This window comes from Equus przewalskii, chromosome 19 (assembly GCF_037783145.1).
Source record: "Equus przewalskii isolate Varuska chromosome 19, EquPr2, whole genome shotgun sequence".
Taxonomy (NCBI): Eukaryota; Metazoa; Chordata; class Mammalia; order Perissodactyla; family Equidae; genus Equus; species Equus przewalskii.
The window spans coordinates 18,161,290-18,176,407 of record NC_091849.1 but is presented as its reverse complement, the minus strand read 5'-3'; the positions used below and the strand labels follow the sequence as shown (position 1 = coordinate 18,176,407).

The following is a 15,118-nucleotide window of genomic DNA, read 5'->3' as shown; positions in this document are numbered from 1 at the left end:
CAGGCCCTACTTAAGAAGGAATCCTTAGGGAAAACCAAAGACACCAGAGAGAACAGCAACAGAAATATGAGAGGAAACTGAAGCTTCTGGCAAGTATAGCTGCAACAAACATTAAATACAGCCCAGCTCCTAAGCAAATTATCACAAAATCTCACGCTAAAGGACAACTTACCTTTATGTTTACCATTCTCGTTACTCTGTACATCATGTCAGGATTTTAACAAAAACTTACAAAGCATGTTAAAAGGCTAGAAAAACTAGTTTAAAGAGACAGAACAAGCCTCAAACCCAGACTCAGACACGATACAGAATATAAAATTACTAAATAGGAAATTTAAAATAATTAGTAATATATTCATGGCTCTAAGGGGAAAAGTAGATAACATTCAAGTACAGATAGATAATGTAAACAGAGATATAAAATTCTAAGAAACAATCAAAAGGATGATAGAAATCAAAAGTACTGTAACAGAAATGAAGAATTCTTTTGGTGGGCTTATCAAGAGACTAGATATGGCCAATGAAAGAATCAGTAAGCTTGAAGATATGTCAGTAGAAGGAAAGCAAACTGAAATGCAAAGAAAAAATGATGAAGAAAAGACTAGACTATCCAAGACTGTGAAACGAATACAAATAGTGCATCATACATATAATTGAAATAATAGAAGGATTAGAAGAGAGAATGTAACAGACAGAGGAAATATCTGAACTGATAAAGACTGAGAATTTTCCAAAATTAATGACAGATAATCACACCACAGATCTGGGAAGCTCAGAAAATACCAAGCATGATAGGTACTGAAAAATATACTCCTAGGCATATCACATTCAAACTGCAAAAAAACAAAGAGAGAGAGAAAATCTTGAAGGAAGCCAGGGGGAAAATATCCAACCTGTGGATGAATGAAGATAAGAAGAAAAGGCACAAATTACTAATATTAGAAATGAAAGAGTAGTCATCACTACTAATCCAATGAGCTATAAAAGGATAATAAGTAAATATCATGGGCCATTCAATGCTCACAAATTTGATGTCTTAGGTGAAATGGACCAATTCCTTGAAAGACACAAACTACCAAAACTCACACAATTATCATCTAAATAGGCCTATATCTATTAAAGAAATTGAATCAATAATTAATAACCTTCCAAAACAGAAAGCATCAGGCCCAGATGGGTTCGCTGGGGATTCTACCAAACATTTACAGAAGGAATGATACCACTATCTACAATCTCTTCCAAAATATAAAAGCAGAGAGAGCACTTCCTAACTTATTATATTAAGCCAGTGTTACTCTAATACTAAAACTAGATGAAGATACTATAAGAAAGGGAATTTATAGACCCTATCTTATGAACATACTTATAAAAATCTAACAATGTGTAAGAAGAATTATACCCCATGACCAAGTGGGATTTATTCCAAGTATCTAAGGCCAATTCAACATTAAAAAAAAAAAATCATGTAATCCTACACTTTCACAGACTAAAGAAGAAAAATTGTATGATCACATCATTTGATTCAGAAAAAGCAGTTGACAAAAATGCAACATTCATTCATGATAAAATTCTTGACAAATTTGAAACAGTGAAACTTCCTGCATGTGGTAATGAATTAGAGTTCAAGAAATTAGTAAAAAATAAATATTTAATTTAATACACATATAAATAATTGCATATAGAAATATTTATAGATATAGGTATATTCATAGGTTAGTATACACACATATATAGTTTTGCTCTTTTATTTGAGAGGGTCTAAAAGAAATGACATCCCAGTAGCAACAAGCACATCTAGCACCCACGTCTTAGTTTCTAAGACCATTCTCCAATAAAAAGAACCAGGGCACCTTGGAGAAATCACTGAATATAGGACGTTGACAGGAAATATACAAGAAAAGCCTAGAACATCCTGTAGTACCAGAGAGTAGGAAAGTGTAAAAACAAACAAACAACCAAAAACCTCAACACATACATATTGATGGGGTATGTCCAAGAGCAACAGGCATCAACTGAAAGAGCTCTTGATAGTGAAGCTGGAGTAATTTGAACAATAAAATCAATAAGATGGTATTGACTTATAACGCAACATGTAAAATAAGCATCCACCACTCTATATTGATATAAATGAATGAATGAATGAATAAATAAATGGGAAGAAGAGATAAATCTCCCATGTAGAATAATTCCAAATACATTATGTAGGCACTCAATCCTAAATGAAGGACAGCATAATTCCTCAATCCTTAAGTATGGGCTGAGAATGGTGACTTCTTTCCAAAGGGTATGTATCAAAAAGGGGGAGGGAGTAACTTTATAGTGGAGAAGTCTGATAACCACTACTTCAACAAGGTGATCAAGGTCAACATCAACAGTCCTAAATCATGTTATTAGTATATACTCTGGATATGATGTGATGAAATGGGACTTTATCTCTGAGATCTTCCCAAAATCTCATAACTCTGGACTAATCATGAGAAAAACATCATACAAATCCCAAATGAGATGCTCCTACAATATACCTGACCAGTACTGATCAAAATGTTAAGATCATCAAAAGCAGGGAAAGTCTGAAAAACCATCACAGTTGAGAAAGTCTTAGGTAAAATGACATCTACATGTAATATGGTATCTTGGATGGGATCCTGGAACAAAAAAGGGGCGTTAAGAAGTAAGAAAATATGAGTAAGACATGGACTTTACCTTTTTTTCTTCTTCTTCTCCCCAAAGTCCCCCAGTACATAGCTGTGTATTCTAGTTGTAAGCTCCAGTGGTTGTGCTGGACTTTAATTAATAATAATGTATCAACATTGGTTCACTAATTGTAACAAACGTGCCATAGTAACATAAACTCTTAATAATAGCGGAAACTATGCTCAGGATATAAGGAAACTCTGTGTACTAACTTCACAACTTTTCTGTAAACCTAAAACTGTTCTAAAAAATAAAGCATTAATGACGAAAAAAATTTTTTAACCCTAGGTTTGAATCTTGGCTCCACTATTTACTAAATATATTACTTGTGTGAGTTATTCAAACCTCACTAAGTCTCAGTTTCCCCCTCTGCAAAACAAGGATAACATTAATGTTTGCTTCTTGGTACTATTATAAACATTAAATTAAATAATGCATGTAAAGTGCTTATCAAAGTGCCTGACAAATACAGCTTAATAAAACTTAAATATGCTTACATATGTCATAATTGCCCCAAAACAACTCTGACTACACTTAAAGGATTTAACATATGTTAACGATGATACCGCAATACAATGGACAAGAGCAGAATTATTGGTTAGCTATTTTGGGAAAGATTTTCTTTTTAGTTTTACTTTATATTGTGTCAATTCCCTAGAGATTAATGAGTTAATGATAAAATAATGAACAAAAAAAATAATGTAAGAGTGTAGTGAATATCAAATCTCTAAGTGTACAATAGGTTTTTAAGCTGAAATGCATCACAAAGAAAAGATTAGTACATTTGACTTCATATAAATTTACAAAATTTTAAAACAGAACGAATAGATTGAAGTGTTAGACTTCACTCTGGGAAAAATATTTACTCAAAAGATCATCTGACTAAAATCCATACTGTTGATATCTACAACTCAGCAAATTAACAGTGATTTTTTTTTTTTTTTTTTGAGGAAGATTAGCCCTGAGCTAACATCTGCTGCCAATCCTCCTTTCTGCTGAGGAAGACTGGCCCTGTGCTAATATCCGTGCCCACCTTCCTCTACTTTATACGTGGGACGCCTGCCACAGCACGGCTTGACAAGCAGTGTGTAGGTCTGCATCCAGGATCTATAGCAGCGAACCCCTGGCCGCCCAAGCAGAACTTGTGAACTTAATTGCTGCACCACTGGGCTGGGCCCAACAGCGATTTTTAAAATGAGAATATTCACTATAAATAAGGATGTGAGGAGACAGGCACTCTCAAATATAAGTGTTTGGAATATAAATTGGTACAGACATACCTCAGAGATATTGCAAGTTTGGCTCCAGACAAACAAAATAAAGCAGATATCGAAATAAAGCAAATCACATGATCTTTTTGGTTTCCCAGTGCATATAAAAGCTATATTTACACTATACTGTAGTCTATTAAGTGTGCAATGGCATTATGTCTAGAAAAATAATGTACATACCTTAATTAAAAAATACCTTATTGCTAAAAAATGCTATCCATCATCTGCACCTTCAGGAAATCATAATCTTTTTCCTGGTGGAGGGTCTTGCCTTGATGTTCGTGGCTGCTGACTGATCAGGGTGGTGCTTGTTGAAGGCTGGGGTGGCTGTGGCAATTTCTTAAAGTAAGAACAATGAAGTTTGCTGCATAGACTGACTCTTCCTTTCACTAACACTTTCTCTGTAGCATGCGATGCTGTTTGATAGTGTTTTACCTACTGTAGAGCTTCTTTCAAAATTGAAGTCAATCCTCTCAAACTCTGCTGCTGCTGCTTTGTCAACTAAGTATATGTAAAATTCTAAATCTTTTGTTGTCGTTTCAACAATCTTTATAGCATCTTCATTAGGAGTAGTTTTCATCTGGAAAAACCACTTTCTTTGCTCATCCATAAGAAGTGACTCCTCATCTGGTACAGTTTTATCATGAGATTGTAGCAATTCAGTCACATCTTCAGGCTCCACTTTCTAATTTTAGTCCTCTTGCTATTTCCACCACATCTGCAGTTACTTCCTCCACTGAAGTCTTGAGCCCCTTAAAGTTATCTATGAGTCAACTTATTCCAAACTCCTGTTAATGCTGATATTTTAACCTCTTCACAAGCATTACAAATGTCCTTAATGGCGTCTAGAATGGTGAATCCTTTCTAGAAGTTTTCATTTTACTTTGCCCAGATCCATCAGAGGAATCACTATGTATGGCAGCTATAGCCTTTCAAAATATATTTCTTAAATAATTAGACTTGAAAGTCAAAATTGCTCCTTGATCCATGGGCTGCAGAATGGATGTTGTGTTAGCAGGCATGAAAACATTAATCTTATTGTACATCTCCATCAGAGCTCTTGAGTAACTAGGTGCATAGTCAACCAGTAGTAATATTTTGAAAGAAATCTTTTTTACTGAGCAGTACTTCTCAATAGTGGGCTTAAGATATTCAGTAAATCATGTTGTCATCCAGGCTTTGTTGTTCGGTTTACAAAACACAAGTAGAGTAAATTTAGCATAACTCTTAAGGGCCTCAGGATTTTCAGAATGACAAATGGGCATTGGCTTCAGCTTAAAGACACCAGCTGTGTTAACCCCTAACAAGAGACTCAGCCTGTCTTTTGAAGCTTTGAAGCCAGGCATTGACTTCTCCTCTCCAGCTATGAAAGTCCTAGATGGCATCTTCTTCCAATGTAAGGCTGTTTTGTCTACATTGAAAATCTGTTGTTTAGTGCAGTCACCTTCATTAATGATCTTAGCTAGATAACTTGGGATATCTGGATAACTTCCTGCATTTCTACATTTGCACTTTTATGTTATGGAGATGGCTTCTTTCCTTAAACCTCATGAACCAACCTCTGCTAGCTTCCAACTCACCTCTCTCAACCTTCATAGAATTGAAGAGATTTAGGGCCTTGCTCTGGATTAGGCTTTGGCTTAACGGAATGTTGTAGCTGGTTTGACCTTCTATCCAGACCTCTAAAACTTTCTCCATATCAGCAATAAGGTTGTTTCACTTTCTTATCGTTTGTGTGTTCACCGGAGTAAGACTTTTAATTTCCTTCAGGAACTTGTCCTTTGCATTCACAACTAGGCTAATTGTTTGGTGTAACAGATCTAGCTTTCAGCTTATCTCAGCTTTCAACACACCTTCCTCACTAAGCTTAATCATTTCTAGCTTTTGATTTAAAGTGAAAGCTGTGTGACTCTTCCCTTCACTTAAATACTTAGAAGCCATTGCAGGATTATTAATAGGCCTAATTTTAATATTGCTCTGCTCAGAATAGGGAGGCCTGAAGAGAAGGAGAGAAACAGGGGAACAGCCAGTCAGTGGAGCAGTCAGAACACACACAGCGTTTATCAAGATCATCTTATATGGGTAATGTTTGTGGTGCCCCAAAACAATTACAATAGTAACATCAAAGATCACTGATCACAGATCACCATATCAAATATAATAATAATGAAGTTTGAAATATTGTGAGAATTACCAAAATGTGAAACAGAGACACGAACTGAGCAAATGCTGTTGGAAAAATGGCACTGATAGACTTAGTTGAGGTGACATTGCCACAAACTTTCAATTGGTAAAAAATGCAATATCTGCAAAGGACAATAAAACAAAGTATGCTTGTATAATATTTTGCTAAGCAACTTGGGAATATGTATCAAAAGTATAGTTACTCATTTTCTCTAATTTAGTAATTATATAGCTGAGATGATAGTGTGAAAATATAAATTTGAAGGAAAGATATATAGACAAAAATAAACACTGTTTTACTTGTTTTAGTAAAAACCTGGAAACAATCTAAATATTCCAAAATAAGGAGATGGTTAAGTGTTTTTTAGTGTATTCATCATGTGTAGTGTTATATACCTATTAAAATAGTATTCAAATTTTCTCAAACTTGTTTTGTTTTTAATAAATAATGTATACTCATTATGAAGAATTTAAGCACATCAGAAAAAAAGATAAAGCTATAAATTTCCAAACCTCCCTGGACGCCACCACCATCAAATAATCATCATTAACCAAAACAAAATGGCATTTTAGGCATCTTTCTATGTATAAAAATATTTAAACAAACAAATAAAAAGATGATAAAGAGCTAAACATCTGTTGAAATGACTTAAAGAAACAGACAATACAAAGTGTTGACAAGGATGCAGAACAACTAGAATTCTCATATGTTGCTCATTGTGATACAAAATGGTACAACCTCTTTGGGAAACAGTCCAGCAGTTTCTCATAAAGTTAAAAATATACACCTAGTATATGACCCAGAAAAACAATTTTTAGGTATTTATTCAAGAGAAATGGAACAAATGTCACACAAAACCTGTGTGTGACTGTTCATAGTCATAAAAAATGGAAACAACCCAAACAACCCTCAAATGGTGGCATACCCATACAATAGAATAATATTCAGCAATAAAAAGGAATATGCACACACAACAAGTTGGATAAATCTCGAAAGCATTGTGCTAAATAAAAGAAGTCAGACTCAAATGAACAATATGGTTCTATTTATATGATATCCGGGAAAAGGCAAAACTATAGAGACAAAAAACATATAAGTGATTGACCAGTGGGATTTGCTGGGGGAGGGGGACGGGATGAGAGTGAGAATTGATTACAAAGAGGTTCAAGAAAAATTTTTATAAAGATATAACTATTTTACATATTTCTTGATTATGGCGGTTGCTACATGGCATTTGTCAAAACCCACAGAATGTTTACCTAAAAAGGTGAATTTTACTGTATGTAAATTATACCTGAGAAAACGAAAAGAATCAATGCATTGATTGAGAAGATATCAATGCATTGTTGTACTATTCAAAATATTATATAGCATTACATTTAACTCTACTTGAATTTAGTTATAGAAGAAAAGTAACTTGAGGAAAAACTAAAGGAAAGCTGAAATTCTGCTTTATTATTCTATATGACACATAGATTTATCATTTTCTAAAAGATCATTTTAAGATTAAGAAAGTAATCTATGAAAAATTGTAAGAAACCAATGTCAATCTTGTTTGCAATCATGTTTTTGCTGCATACAGTGCAGACTGACTCCCTGCTGTAAAGATGAAAACATCAACACTTGCACTGCTCTCTCCAGCGTCCCCCTTCCTCCTCTTGATTTTCTTAATTATCTGCTTTATATTGTCAAAGTTTCTTCTGTTTACATCCCATTTTATAACAATAAACTACAAATCAGTTAGTGTTAACTCTATATTTAAGATAATTCCATACACACAGCCTCTAAATCATATCTGTCTTCTTCAGTTCTTTAAATTCACAATTTGTTTAATTTGCTCATCATCAGGGTGGTTTCTTTTTTTAAACTTACAATGAGCACATTAGGAAGGGGTTGAGCGGTTGTAATCTATGAGCTCCTTTAACATTTTGAATATCTGCCTGTTGCCTTTAGGTTTTAATTACGACATTGTGGAGCTTAATTTTCTTTGTCACAATTTCTTTCATCCAGAACTTTGTTGACAAATATCTGACTCCCATCACTGAATATTGCTGAGTTTACTCTTTTCTCCTGTCTTGGAGTCTACTCATTCTTTCCTCTCAAGATTCCTGAATAATTCTGTATTTTTTCTTGTAGTCTAATACACCAAGATGTGTCTTGATTTATAGTGTGCTCTTTTATTTGCAAATTTAGGGGTTTTTTTCTTTTCAGTTCAAGAGAAATTTTCTCTTAATACCTTTGAATGCTTTTTTTCCTAATTTGCTTAGTTTTTATATTTATGGATGCCCAATATCTATATATACAAGATTATTCTTACCTGTCTTCCATTTCTATCAGCTTTTCTCTGTTGCTTTAGTCTCTATATTTTTCATGAGCCTTCACTGTGCTTACTTCAGACCTTTTCTCTTTGTAATGGTCAGTTATGTATGATGTATTTCTTGCTGTTTCTAATTTACTTGTTAGTTCTATGATGATATTATTTTTGTCCTTAATTTATTTGCTTATATCTCCAATTTCTCTTGCTTTTCCTTCTGGATATAGTAAATTTGTGTTCTCAGGAAGCTTTTTTTATAGCACAAAAAACATATATGGAATTACATAATGTGAGTAAATCCTCAGAGGTAATTTTCAGTCTGTCTTAGAATACCTGGTCTCTGATACTTGTTAGGTTCGTTAAATGTCCAATACCAGGGTTTATCCCATGTAATTTGGAGGTATACCTCATTTCCACAGAGGCATATTCTCAGGATCTGGATATCTCCCTCAGACTGACATAAGGCCCTGGAGCCTTGACATCCATCTGAAAGAGTCAATACCGTTATACTCTTCCCCTTTCATTTGTTTCTATCCAACAGCTGTTGCCACTAATTCCTGAGAGGAGGAAGGATATCACAGATAAGGATATCTTGTCAGAATGGATCTCTAAGACTTGGGGGTGTTGGTGAGAATGATTGAGGTTTGGGTCGACTCATCAGTGAAACGTTTGTGGGTGAGGGTAGTGATTACAGGAGCCAAGATCCTTTGCATTGTGCCTCTCCATCACATTCCTTAGTTTTTTTCCTTAGGTTTTACTCCTTGACGTTTATAACATTGGATCATCTTTTCCTAATGGGTCAGTGTAATGGATTTCTGCATGACTACTTCCAGGGCATCATTATTGCATGGGATCCTACTCTCCAGTCTGGAGGTGCGCCGCTCTTTGAAATACAAAGACAAAATACAAAGAGTTGTGCAGTTATTCCAGGTGCAGACTACAAACTTTAATTATAAAGTAACTTTTTTCAACAAGTCTTTGAACCCAACACTAGAAATTCCCCTAACAAATCTATTCATTCACTCTAGTACATAAGGTATGTGTGAGGGGGAAATAACTGAAAAATAATTTCTGTTGAAATTTAGAATGGCACTCTGAGAAATATGTTTCATTGTGCTGATATTTATAAGCATTTGGGGATAATGAGCACACTATGAGTAACTCTTCACTCTAAGAGGTTGTCTTTACTTTCCGCCCAGTTCACTACATAAGCACAATTAGCCAGATGCTTTCTCAGATACATTCTACTTTGTTGTTTTGACATGACCACTGATAAAGTGCTTCTGGCTTCCAGTGTTGGGTCAATCTTAACACAGCCAAACCCCTTCCTGCAGCTGTATTTTCCCTAGTCGTGATGCAATATACTTTGAGAAAACCACGTAAATCCAGTCTTGTCACAAACCTAGAGGTCACTGGTTGATCTGTATGAAGATCTGGTGGGAGGTGCTGGGCCATGAAGATTAATTTGATAGAAAATTTGAGAGCCCTGAAGATTACGTTGGAAACTGCTGGTTGAATATTGTACAGCATGGGTACTCAGTCTATATTTCATAATTGATTGATTTTCCTTCTGGAAACTTACAAAGTCCTATGGCAAAAACAAACAACAGGATCATTTCCCTTAACCTCACCCTACATATTTTTTTATTAGATTTAGATAAATGAAAATGAACCAATTTATTATTCTTGGAATGAAAAATTCACATTTTGGTTTGATTTTGCATGTGACAAGCCACATTTAAGAGGGCACTTATAATCAGATTTGAAACCTGAAATGGATTTACAGAGAGAATCACTTTGCCTATACCATTACCCTTTCCCTCCAAATAGATTAACACAATAAAAAATTCAAATAATTGGTTGAAGTTCTTTCTAGGTTTCAAAGATAGAAGCAGAGTTTATTAACATCTTAGAAAGTGCTCTTAAAAGTCAATCTAACTTTGTTCAACTTTCTTCTTAGGTAATGGATTTCCAGAGCTGTGGAAAGGGTAGCTTTGCACATGGTAAGCAATGGGCTGTGGAGATGCCAGTGTTAGCGAAGGGACTTTGTAGCAACACTCTCTCCTGTCCTTCAGCCTTGTAACCCTTTCGTAACCACCTGACACTCTCCTGCTGGGATTACAAAGAGTGATTGCTGTAGTCAGAAAGATAAGGGAATGCAATTCTTTTGGGCAGCACCATGCTGGTAACCAAGTTAAAGACTAATGGAAGTAAGGAGAAAGAAGATAAGAAGAGTTGCTTCTTCAAGGCCATGCTATACAGGGCTTTATCTAAGTTATAGGTTGTATTCACCTGCTTCTAATCTCTTTGCATTGTGCTTGGGTCTGTAGACTCTAAGAGAATGAAGATGCATCTTCCAATCAGAAAAAGTTTTAGAGGAAGGCTCTTCTCACCACATAGGAAAGGTCCCTGTAAGCCCCAGTCCCTCCCTAGTCTGTGCTATGTTCACTGAAATCATGGGCCATTTGCAGCACCCTGGTTGAGGTAACACAATAGCAAAGCTCTGGGCTGGGTCTGCATATGGACCTTGTTGAAGAATAGCAGGGTGAGCTGTTATTGCTATAAAAAGAAAAAGATGCTTTCTCATTCACGTCAGAACTGTATAAAAAAAACTTCACAAAGACAACAGGCTGAATACAAAAATGCAATTATCTTTTATTCATTCATTTTCCATTTGGTAGAAGAAAAATTATATGCTGTTGGGCTTGGTACTCTTTAAAACACTGAAAAATCAGTCAATCAAATAAATTAGATACTTTGGAATTTTACAGCCAACGCCAAGGACATGCCATAGGGATTGCTTGTGAGTTCAGAACTATTTTTTTCTAAGCTATATTGCATTAAAACATTTTGAAATGATTTGAAGCAATACAATATAATAAAAATAAATGTGAAAGGAGAAATAATAACAACCGGGCAGGGGCTTCAATTGGAAGAGGAAAAAGATCCACGCAAAGCTTGACCCTGTTAAATTTCAAATGTGGTATCAGGGCTTTATTTTTCAAAAGAAACCTCAAGTAGAGTCAAGTCTGCTAAAGCCCACAGGTGGCCTTGTTGTCCAGCGTGGGGAAAGTTTGCTACATACTTCTCAGCCTGAGAATTCATTATGCAGAGTCAGTCATTCCTCCCCAGGCAGTGCTCATATCCCCTGGCAATTCTAATGTTGGTTCCTGTACTAAAGTCCAGGGCAAATGTCCCATGGACTTAGCTACCAATTTGGAGGCAACATTTGTGCCCTTGTGGCTTTTTGTCTGTCTGTCCAGATATCCAGAGATGCAACTATTCATTTTATGATGATTGTCATTGGTGAACATTTGCGTACATATTTTAACCCACAAATTTATCAATTGCTTCTATACTTTGTGTTTTCAGAGCTTTAACACCTAAAGATGTTTATTAGTTAAAACTTTTCTGTGGTCTTCTAATGCAAAGCCTAACATATATAAAGCAGAAGTACTATATGATGCTTAAATACTTTCTAGCTTCACAAGAATAAACAGACTCTATTCAGTGAAATTTTAGTGAAAATGGTATTTCAGTTATACTCTAATATTTTAAAGAGATGTTAATCCAAATATGTTACACTTGAGAATTCTCTTTATCAGATGTTTTATTATTTATAATATATAATTTCTTAACTCTTTCTGGTAACAGATTATTTTACACTAATGTGATGTCTACTTATTTAAATAGTCATCTCTTAGATATTCATGTCACCTGACAAACAATATCATGATCTTGAAAAGTGTTTCCAGGTTCTCTAAGGACAGAGTATAAGGGCTCTCTATGTTAATAAAAGCAGGGACATTTTGGTTGTGGGAAAATAACCAACAGAGAAAATAGAGAGGAGAGAGCAGGAACTCATAGGAGGGAAGGGGGAGCCTAGCATCATGGTGGGACACTGAATCCAAGAAGATGAGGACAACAGGAAACGTTTCCTAGAGGAAGAATGTGAGATTGACAAAGGATTATAAAGAACAAGTAGCTTTCTTGATTGTTTTGAAATATCATAGCATTATGTAGCCCCAGGCCTTCGGTAGTATCTGCTGTACACTTATCTTTAGGTCAGTGGTACTCTGGGAATGGAAGCCATCATGGCTTTTTCCAGTAATAGAAAGAATGATGAAAGGAAGAGCATATTTAAGAAGCAAAAAGTGGAGAGTGAGAACAGAAGCAGGATATAAAGCCAGGTAATTAGGAGAAATATTATTTCCCAAAGAATCCTCAGCAATAGTGGAGGAGATGCTGGGTTTCCCGTTATATATGAGATAGGGTTGTAAGCCAATATTCTTTACATTTAAAAATATATAAAAGCCTTGAGAGGATCCAAAAATGTGCAGGTTACATTAAGTTATCTCAAAATCCTTAGTAAAATTCTATTTGGGGGAATTGCAAAGAAGTATCAATGCAGGGAGAAATTTATTGTAACTAAAGTAAAACCTCAGTGTCCTGATCATACCAATCTGAATACAAGGCAAGGTGGAAAAGAAGGATGAAGGCAGAGCTGAAATGAAAGGGAAGAGCTGTTGGTGAGGCTTCTGGGACCAATTTGTTCCTATAAATGTCATTATGCGTTCATTCTAACTTGAAGATGTGGGAGAATCCTACCTTCCTGCCGTTATACTTCTGCCAAAACTTAAAGCACTAGTCACTAGGGGGTATGAAATAGTTGGTTTTATGATTAAATTATGTTTATATTAGCAAACTGCAATGGTTTGACTTTTGTGAGCCCAGCTCACCTGGGACTACCAGCTGTGTGATAGAGGACAAGTTACTAAGCCATCTGAGCCTTAGTTTCTTTATATGCAAAATAGTATGTTAACTAGCAACGCAAACAACTATTGATAGGATTAAATGTGGAAAGTACCAAATTCAGAGTGTGGTGGAACAGTGATACATTTTAATCCCTTTCCTCTTTTCTCCAGGAGTCATTACCCAAAGTTCTGAAGGAGGAAGTGTAACTTGGAGTCCATAGTCCAGGCAGGAAATGGTTGGCTTCACCGTTGACCATGACTTACAAGGTATTAATCACCACAGCTGGGATAGGTATATGGAGAACAGGGGAAATATGGGAGATATGAAAAGAGTCATAGAGAATAGTCAGCCTCTCCTAGAATATGGCTTGATTTGATGGTTCAAAGTTAAGAAAGGTGCTAGAGACTTTCTGGACAAATAATCAAAGACTGTGGATACGATGGCCAGAAATCAAAGCAAGGTGGACTCTGTGTAAGAGGCAGTAGGAGTATTTTTTCAAGAAACAGAGATTGAATACCTAGCAAAGAAAAAGATTGAAAACTTTATGCTTTGGCCAGTCTGTTGGGAAGCTCCAAAGCCTGAAAAGTACATCTCATTAGAGCCTCTTCTCCAAAAAGCACCTCCAAGTTGCTTAATCAACAGAAGCAAAGCACTTGAACATTTTTTGAGTCATTATGGGCACTACATTTTATTACTGACCGTGACTGCCTTAGGTAACCATTAGGATCCCAATAGTTTTCATTAAATCTTCAGAATTACTTTCCAGAATCAACTGCATCTATTCCCTCAAATCAGCCTCTTACCATAGCCTAGACCAAAACTAGGATACCATGGCTCCACACAAAGAGCATTATACCAAGAGTAGGATGACTCTGCTTTTCCCTTTCACTTCCCATCCACTTCCTAATCTTCTACCGGCCTTGTTCTAAAAGTTTTTGACTCTATCATTGAGACTTACACGGCTTTGGCAAGCCTCAATTTCTTGACCAGCACTATCTGATTTCTCGAGGACCAGATGGCAATAATATACTGGCAAGTACCTTGAAAAATAAAAGTGTTTTGCAAATAAAAGTCACTGATATGGGGGAGTTTTGAGGGCAAGTGGTAGATGGGTGTTCCTCCCAGAGGCACTCGTTTACAAAGAGTCTCAAACCCGGATGCAGAAAAGTACCTGACCACTCTAGAGGAAGGACTTTAGAAGTCAGTGCCAACTCTTCCAAAATTTACTATCAGAACATCAACTGGAAAGTGTCCTCGATATTATCAGACCACCGAAATTTTAAACCAACATAGTCCTCTAAGAGGCTAGAAGAAGATTATGATGTGCTCATAAAAGTAAATGTATTAAATTAAGTTTATAGGCAGTACCTAAAATAACCACATCCACTACTTAAGCCCATCTATCTTGGGCAAATGTACCATGGCTCCTTTCAAAAGCTGTATGATCCATATAAACATCAAGGCCTAGTGTATAATAGGTCGTCAACAATTTTTGATAAATTAATACACTAATAAATAAAAATGTTTGTATAACTTGGGTCAGTAGTTTCTCATTTCCTAGGTTTTATTTAAAAGGGTTTTATACTTGTTAACTGAGAAAATTCTTATATGCTTTTACAGCTATCCATGTGTCTGATCCAACAATTGGAAAAGCATTTGACCTGCTGTCAGAGAGAATCCTAAGACTAAAAATCTGGCCTGCCACTAACAAGTGGTGAAACTTCAGTTTCTTTATCTTTGAATTGAAAGACTCGGGTTAAACATTCTACTCTTCCATATGCCATATAATCTTATACAAATACATACAAACAGATCCTGACTGATAATGAAGGGAAAACCTTGGAGTCTGTGGATGGTACAGACCAGGAGTGAGTGCCAAGTTTAAAGGTGTGATTCAAG

General features: G+C 35.7%; 1 long non-coding RNA gene across 2 annotated transcripts in view; it reads right to left on the bottom strand.

The window, feature by feature from the left end:
- LOC139077270 (uncharacterized) overlaps positions 1-15,118 on the bottom strand; it is a 271,627-nt gene that overhangs the window by 69,469 nt on the left and 187,040 nt on the right. The window contains exon 4 of one of the 2 annotated variants that reach the window (XR_011529632.1): positions 3,624-5,961. The exons of the other annotated variant lie outside the window; for it this stretch is intronic. This is a non-coding gene — a long non-coding RNA (uncharacterized lncRNA). Of the gene's footprint in view, positions 1-3,623; positions 5,962-15,118 lie in introns of those variants that run through there. 2 annotated transcript variants of the gene reach the window in all.